Consider the following 7,879-nt stretch of genomic DNA (forward strand, 5'->3'; position numbering starts at 1 on the left):
TTTCACCCTTAACTTCTAGCAAATGGAAACCATTCGAAACGGGGAGAACGTGGGCGAAGAGCCTGGACAGCGGTGGGAAGTAAAAACAAAACGGAGGCGAGGGAGAAAATTCTCGAACATGTTCCCCGCCGTGACCGTGGTCCCGTGGATGGTGGGGAAGCGTGGGCGAAGGGATGGAAAAATATATGAAAATACATTACTCACATTTTTCTCATTTCGCCCCATTTTCGGGCTAGGGTTTGGTTTGGCCGGAGTTTTTGGGAAGATGTTCCGGAATATCATCATTTCAAGGAATGGGAACCCGCCTGCGCCCACCGCCTCCCACTGCTATCACATACCCCCGGTGGTCACCCGAAAGGCGAGAGGGAAAATGCGAATGTCCGAAACGAACGGTCCGATTGTTATTTCTGGTCGTAATTTTGGATGTGTCCAGCGCAAAACTCATCAACATCCGTTTTCGGGTCCGCGGGAATGGGCAGTGGCCGAGGTGGTGCGGAGGTGGTCGGGTGGAATTTCCACCCATTCTCGTTAGTCTCGACACTTTCCCTCGACCTTCTCGCGCTGCCCGCTTGACACAGGACCGGGAAATAGGGACCGAAGGACTCTTGTTAGTGTTCGTTTTGAAAAGGTTTATGAGTCGAGCAGGTTGTTGTTATAACATGCTTCGTTTGGTAGATTGGGAAAACGTTTTTGGGATACCTTTTTGTCTATCGCATGTAGCGAATCCATCGGGATGGTTTACATTTTTTCCGACTGGTTTTTGCAAAATTGACTGGCCAATTGCCAACGACGAAACTGGAATGGAAGAAACATAACCCCTCTCCATGAAGTACCCGATTAGAATATTTCTATAAAAATCCAAAACTCCCGCTGCGTTGAATGTTTTGCGAAAAAGTCAATTTCATAAGCCAATATGCACAAATATTTTTATTAGAAGTTCAACGGATGTGTTAACGCGGAAATATGTTCATTTCGAATCTATCCTCCAGGTAAACTACGCACCTCCTTCGGTTTCGGAAAGGCCGAGGGAAACGATGAAACCGAATATTGCGCAAATACAGTCTGAAAACATGGCGTCAGGCATCCATCGATGATTGGGTGAGTCCTGCCGAGGGGATCGTGTGCCGGTGAAGGAAGAAAAAACAATCCTCCACCACCACCACGGGTTCGGCTCATAAATACAGCATAAGCCACTAACGCGTCTAGCGAAACGAGCAGCGAATGTGGAAAATAACCCACCCCGTGGGTGGCATCAACCGTTTGGTCCCTTATCCGTTGGAAGATCCGGCCGGTTCCGGATGTCGAGAAAAAGAGAGCTCGGGTCGAATCCTTCGTTCTGAAGAGCATCCGCGAGCGATGTGAAAAGGAATCAGTGAGTGAGAAGGAGAAGGCGAGCGAGTGAGAGAGTGAGATAAACGTAAGCAAGAAGTCCTTATTATCTCACCCATCGGGAAAATATCTTTTCCCAGCGCCCAGCGTGCAGGGGTGATATCCCTTTTTTTCGAGCCAAGGAAACGGAAAAACCTTCGCCGAGGGAAACGAACCCTCTCACTTGCGCGACATGTCCTTCGCTCCCCGGGAAAAACGGACGCCACTCGGACAGAGCCAATGATATCGCTCGCTAGATATGGCAAGAAAGTTATGAAATATTTTGACCGCATGCGTGTATGCGCGCTTTCTTGGGCCGCCATCTCGCTTTGGCTTACTGGTCGGGTTTGTTTCTCCCTTTCGGCGGTGGCGCATCCCGGGGCCTTTATATCTTCCCCCTGGTTTTTCTTTCCTGTTCGGATTGGGAAAAAGAAAATGCAGGTCCGTTCTTTTGCGCGATTATGTATCCGGAAGCCGCTCCAGGTCCGGTCGCTCGGTGGCTTCTTTTCGGATTTATGGCCGATGGGTTTCTGAAGCACCGTACAAACTTATTACTGTGGCGTATATAGAACCCTGGACGTAACCTATCTCACACACATAGACACGAAATTTCCTGGGGTAAGCCACGTAAAACTAGTGGATGGAACGGACTCTCTCAAGACGGTCATCCCGATAAAAAAAAGGCATTGGTAGAGGTCCTGTTATCATTCTACATCTGCGTGGTACAAACTCGTTGTTGTCGTTACCACCACCACTACCACCAACCAATCGTAACACAAGCATTTTTATTTCCAAGATGCACCCAAGACGTCGAAGTGTGCCTTGATTCCCCGCCATTTTTTTTAACAGTTTTTAGCTCCATCTTCCGTTATGCTACTTTGTCATACCGAATTGATCGGTCCGTGTGTCGTCTCGCTCTAGCAGCGAACCTCAAACAACACAACAACAACCCAGGATGAGAAAATTCACTACTTTCACGCAAAAGGATCGCCACGAACGAGATGCGGTCGGGTTCCGATGACCGCTAGTTTCCATTTAAGCTCCTTCTGGTCTTGAAGGAGAAAATAATCGGATTTCTTCGTGATTTTTGTTCCGCTCGTTGGCAGCCATTTCTAGTGGGGGTTTTTTTTGCTTCGCTAAACTCTCCGAATGGTACAATTTGCACCGAAGAGATCCCATCGGAAGAAAAACAAACAAAAGTTGATGTTAAACTTGGAGAGTCGAGGTTCTAGATATGAAGTGAAAAGAATCGCTTTGTATTTTTTGGCGGTGGAGAACAAACTGGGGTAGAAGAAGAAAACTTTAAAGCAAACAAGCACTCGCCTCCAAAGGAAAAACAACTCCTGGAGATCTTTCGCTTTCTCCCTTCTTCGTTCGATCTGAACACACAAACAGCCTTGTAAGATGTGGAGAGAAAACGATGTAATGGATTTTTGTGAGCGATTGATTCGGCAGAAGTTTTCCATCCGGAAACAGGTCGGAACCCCTTTCCGTCAGGTGCGACAAGATGTTGATCGTTGACCAGAGAGCTGTAATTTCTTCGGTCAACAGTCCACTGTTGATTGAAAAGGAAGCTCGTTGGAACTCTTTGCGGTTGAAGTAGTTTCCTGACGATGACCACTCCTGGTGTTGGACCATCGTCTCTAGAATGCTGTGTACGTTCGAAATCAAAAGAAAACCCTTACCAATCGCTAGTTTTCATCGACTTGAGTAAACAATTTGAAGCTTTCCACTGCTTCACATATTTACCATTCAGCTATAAGTTGGTGCAAAAATTTTGGGGTCGAGTTTTTCATACACGAAATTTCCCTCTGTCATAATAATTAGCAAGAGAAGCGAAATGTTTCCCAATCTCTTAACCTTTGACCCATCGTGATTACTTGCTTCGACCGCATTTGCAGGGGATCGATATCAATAAATCGCTCCGTATGAGTTGTCATCGGAATCGTTCCTCAAACAACCCACTGAGCCACGGTACATCTTCTAAATAGCCGTTCAATATACCGACAATGCAACATATGCAAACATCAATAAAATCGTACTGGCACTGGTTTTTTGTCAAATTAATATATTGGCTTTCAGCGAGGAGAGGCACCGTGTCAGAAAGAAGAAAAACGACCGTCCATCCCATCCCAATAAAACTATTTGGGTGCGAACGACGGGAAGACCTGACTCGGGAAAACCCTACCCACCCAAGGGGGAAGGTAATTTTTTGATCAGTTCATCCCTAAAATGGAATATTTCCATCGTCGAAAGTGTCGTCCGTTCGTCCGAACGTCCGAACGATCCAATATTACACTTCGATAGTCCCGACTCGGGCATAGTAAGGGGGTCGGTTGGACATACGACGTTTCTTTTGGATGGTTTCCGTGCGGGACTGTATCATTAAAGTGAACCCGGAACCGACCGCGGAAATGACTGCGAGGCAAAGGCCCGAACGAACAAAAGATTAACTCTAAACCACTTTACCATCTGGACGCATTTACTCGTTACTGTTACTGCTCGCCGGGACGGTTGCCAACGGTGTCGGGACCACCGATTTTCCCTTCGACGCAAGGGGGTGTAGTATTTTATTGGGAAAACTCTTACGTTCAATGAATTTCAATATTTTTCTAGGTAAGTAGTAAAGCAAAAACGAACTTTTTACACTCAACATATAGAAACGGAAACCTTGTATTTAAGATAGAAAAATATCATACAGCAGTAGAATGCACCCTTTTGCGGAAGAAGATATGTTTTATTGAGCGTTCATTATAAGGGCACCCCTGCGTCAATCTGCATCGCAGGAAGTACAATTATGAAGATTAAGTTCCGCTCATCCTGAACATCCTGCTTCACGTCACCGTTTTCCAATCTCGTACCTTGCCTTTGTCCGAAACATAATTTTCTGCTTTATCAACCACGGCCTGCACTAAAAAGGGGCAACCTGTTTCGTTCCTGGGTGGTTTTCCAAACGCCACGTCGCACAGAGCTTCTGGCAAAAGTACGCTAACAACAATACCCGGCCAGCGGTGATAATTTTCACTTGTACCCAGGAAAAACGCCAACGGTGTAGTGTGAATGTGCAAAAGGCTAAGGGCTGGTTTCAGGCTAGGGAGCAAAAGGTTTTCCTAGGAGCTGAGCTGAGGCGAACGTCCTTCGATGACACCCCTCGGGCTGGTAAGAAAGTCGTGAAGGAGGGTGGCCCGATAGAACGGGGGAAAACAAGTGTACAATTTCACAGTCAATAGAGCGATTGTGTAGCTGTTCGGTCGTTGAGTATCGACTGCATGGGAATATAGAGTCGTACAAAGGGATTAAAATAATCCCTTGAGTTATTAATGGAAAATTGTCATCTTTTTTTCCTAACTCTTTTGCATTCTTCTGCCGGCCAGAAATGCATTAGCATTCGCTTTGATTTGATTCGAGGTAAATCAGGCTGACGGCAAGTCGAGGGAACAAGCGAGAATCCAGATTTTGGAAGATCTCCGCTTCGAGGGGATTTAGGAAACGGTGGAAGTTGGCGCGGGAAGAAAATCCTACTCGATGCAATTATCCTCTCCGTGTGAGTTTCCCTGCTGGAGTGTGATAAATCTCGACTCACTGCCACCTTCAGTGGGGGCTTATCATTTTGAATCGAGCGTAAAATGGTAGAGGGTAGAATAATTTTTCTAAAAATAGGTTCCGGATTTTCCAGAAGGGATTTCCGAGGAGATTTTCATGTGTTTTCAAAAGAGCAATCGAAAAAGCTTTAAGAATTGCATCGAACTGGAAATGTTTTTCTTTCATCGACCAAAAACATTACCCACGTTAATGAACTGAAGGACTACCGGAAAGAACCCATAACGGAAGAAAACCTCACCCATAAAGTTGTGTAAATTAATCAACATCAGTTTCGAAACGGTAGCTCGGTGAAATTTTTGAGGAAAGAAAACTTTCTCTCTCTTTTGAGGTGTGAAGGAGGGGGTTTGAAAAAAGGACCCTTCGAGACACAAATATCTACCGACGTTTGCTAATCACTGTTCGGTTTTATTAACCTTATCCAAACAAATTTATGAGATGCAAAGTTACGGCTCGCGTTGAAGCGTGCTGTTGTTTTTGTAGCCACTGATTCTTGGTTTTTCCGAAATTCTTCATCCGGGAGCCTTTCGAGAGGCCAGCAACGTTCGGTCAATATAAGGGGAGCTGCTGCTTGCTTTTGATGTCAAGTTTGACGGTTTGCGGAGTGCCCTTTTTCATTTGTTTCATCTTTCTACGGGAAATTTCTTTTTGGGTGAAAGAAAACCCCCGTTGGAAGAAAACGTTCTTCGAGGAAAATAAATGAAAAACACAATCAATATCACTACCGGAACGGAGAGTGTTTTGGGTAGGCATTTGGAGTGTACGCAAAGGAAAACGAAGATATCAAGCGGCCAAAAAAAGTGGGCCGGCTTTTTCTTCCTTTCCCAGTGAACTTTTTCCACGGAACAAGCAGAAAAAATGAAAGGCAAAGAAAGGACTGATTCATCTTTGGCGGGTGAAAAAGTTTCCGACTCTCGCTAATTTCCCATTAAGCAACATAAATCATAGCATGTTTGAGAGACAACTCGGGGCAATGAAAATCAATTCAAAGAAATAGAACTGTTCTTTGGCCTCGGAACTTAAGTTTTACAACGGATTTTCTTGTTCTTTGTTTTAAAATGACTAAATTGAGGCAAGGGACGATTGGATCGGATTTTCCTACAAGGGAATTATTTTCGATGAATAGCTGGAAACAAAAAGTAAATAGTTTAGGAAGAAGCTTTAAATAACTTGTTTATAATGAAATCTTGTGAAGCATTTACTTATACTAACTTGAAGTAAGTAAGCCTGATAAATAAGGTTGCGCTAACAAGAAAAATAAGATGATATAAGCGAACGATTATTTCATGCAATTTTTCTTTGAAATTATACCACGTTCATCTAGTTCCAGCCTTCATTCAAAATCAGCAAACACGATGGGCTCGTTATTGACAGTGAGTAAGCGGCACAGAGCGACACTTGGGGGTATCTACTTCCGGGAACTAAGCAAACAATAAGCGAATTTTCCCTTCGTGGACCGACTGTGACTCTCCTTTGTACCATTGATACCCTTTTGGTGCGGGGAAAATGCTGAAGAAGGGAAAATTTTGGTCGTTCCGAAGGGTGCAAAAGGTATAATCTTGAAAATTTACATAAATGTATAATAAAATAAAGCATTTGTCTTTTACTTTTTTTTCTGGGCGAGTTAAAAAATACATCTCAATTTTATTTGGAGGAGTAAAACAGTCGACAAAAAGTTCGGTCCCGAAAGCGAGCGCGTGAGTTTTTATGTGAGCTAACGCGGGCTTGTAGGAGATAAAAAAAGGAGCGGGTAGCACAGAAAAGGGAAAACACGCCATGAAAGAAAATATTGCGGACGCCTTTTGGAGCAATCGTGTGGTGATGGTGAAGGGGAGCGCTAGCAATCCACTAGCGAACCCTCTGAGTTAGGAGTGGAGGATTCAAAAAGGACCGTCCTGAACGCAATGTCGCATAAGTTTCCCCGAAGCGGGTGGTGTAGGGCGGGTCAGGGGAAGGTTATCGCGGTCTTATTTTATGAGAAATTTAGCCTCCACCATCAATGCGAGATCCTCTCCCCGTCCGTGGCCAATCGAATGTACAAAATGGACGCTCTGAAGCTGTGTCGGTCAAGGACCGGGGGTGGGAAGGAAAGGCGGTGGGAGTATCGAAGGAAGAATGGGGGAGAATTTTATTTTTTCGGTCTTCATCTTTTACAACACTTTCCCGTGCTTGAGAGGACTGCGTTATACTTTTCACAATATGTCCACCGTTTGGGGGGAGGGAAGCTAGATGACTTTTCCACCCGCCCAACGGTCTCGCTGCTATGAAGCCAACGCCACAATGGCCAACGTTGTCGCCATATTTATGTTTCCCAACCACCTTTTCTGGTCGTTTGATCCCTTTTTTGCTGCTGCTGCTTTATCTTGCTTGCCGCGTTGATGGAGAGCATAAAATATTGATCTTCCATCGCGCAGGAAGACGAGGGAGGAGGCCAAACAAGAAATGTGTATAAACCTTTTCCACCAAAGTTAAGTTACATTAGAAAAAAGAAAAAAAAAATGTTATCCCAAACAATGGCTCCACACGGTGGACGAAGGACGGGAACGATGGGAAACGAAAATAAAATTAAACAAAAATAAGCTCATCGGAAGTGAACGGAAAATCCCTTTCGCTTTCCTCACGATTTTTCCCAGCCTCACCGACTCACCGACATTCACGCGGGAGTCCTTGGGCGAGCAAGAACCGGGGCAATAAGTTTGATACTCACTTTGCATCGTCCGTACGCTTTTCCCCATCGTGCATTTTATTGTTTTTCCTCATCTTTTGTCGCTGGCGTCCATTTTGCAAAATGCCCCTCCTACGCCGGAAGGGAGTGCTGGGCGGACGGGCGAAGGGATAAAACGTAATGTTGGTGCGAGATATTACATTTTATCCATACAGATGAGATTTTTATGGCAATTTTTGTTTATCG

This window comes from Anopheles ziemanni, chromosome 2, assembly GCF_943734765.1.
Source record: "Anopheles ziemanni chromosome 2, idAnoZiCoDA_A2_x.2, whole genome shotgun sequence".
Taxonomy (NCBI): Eukaryota; Metazoa; Arthropoda; class Insecta; order Diptera; family Culicidae; genus Anopheles; species Anopheles ziemanni.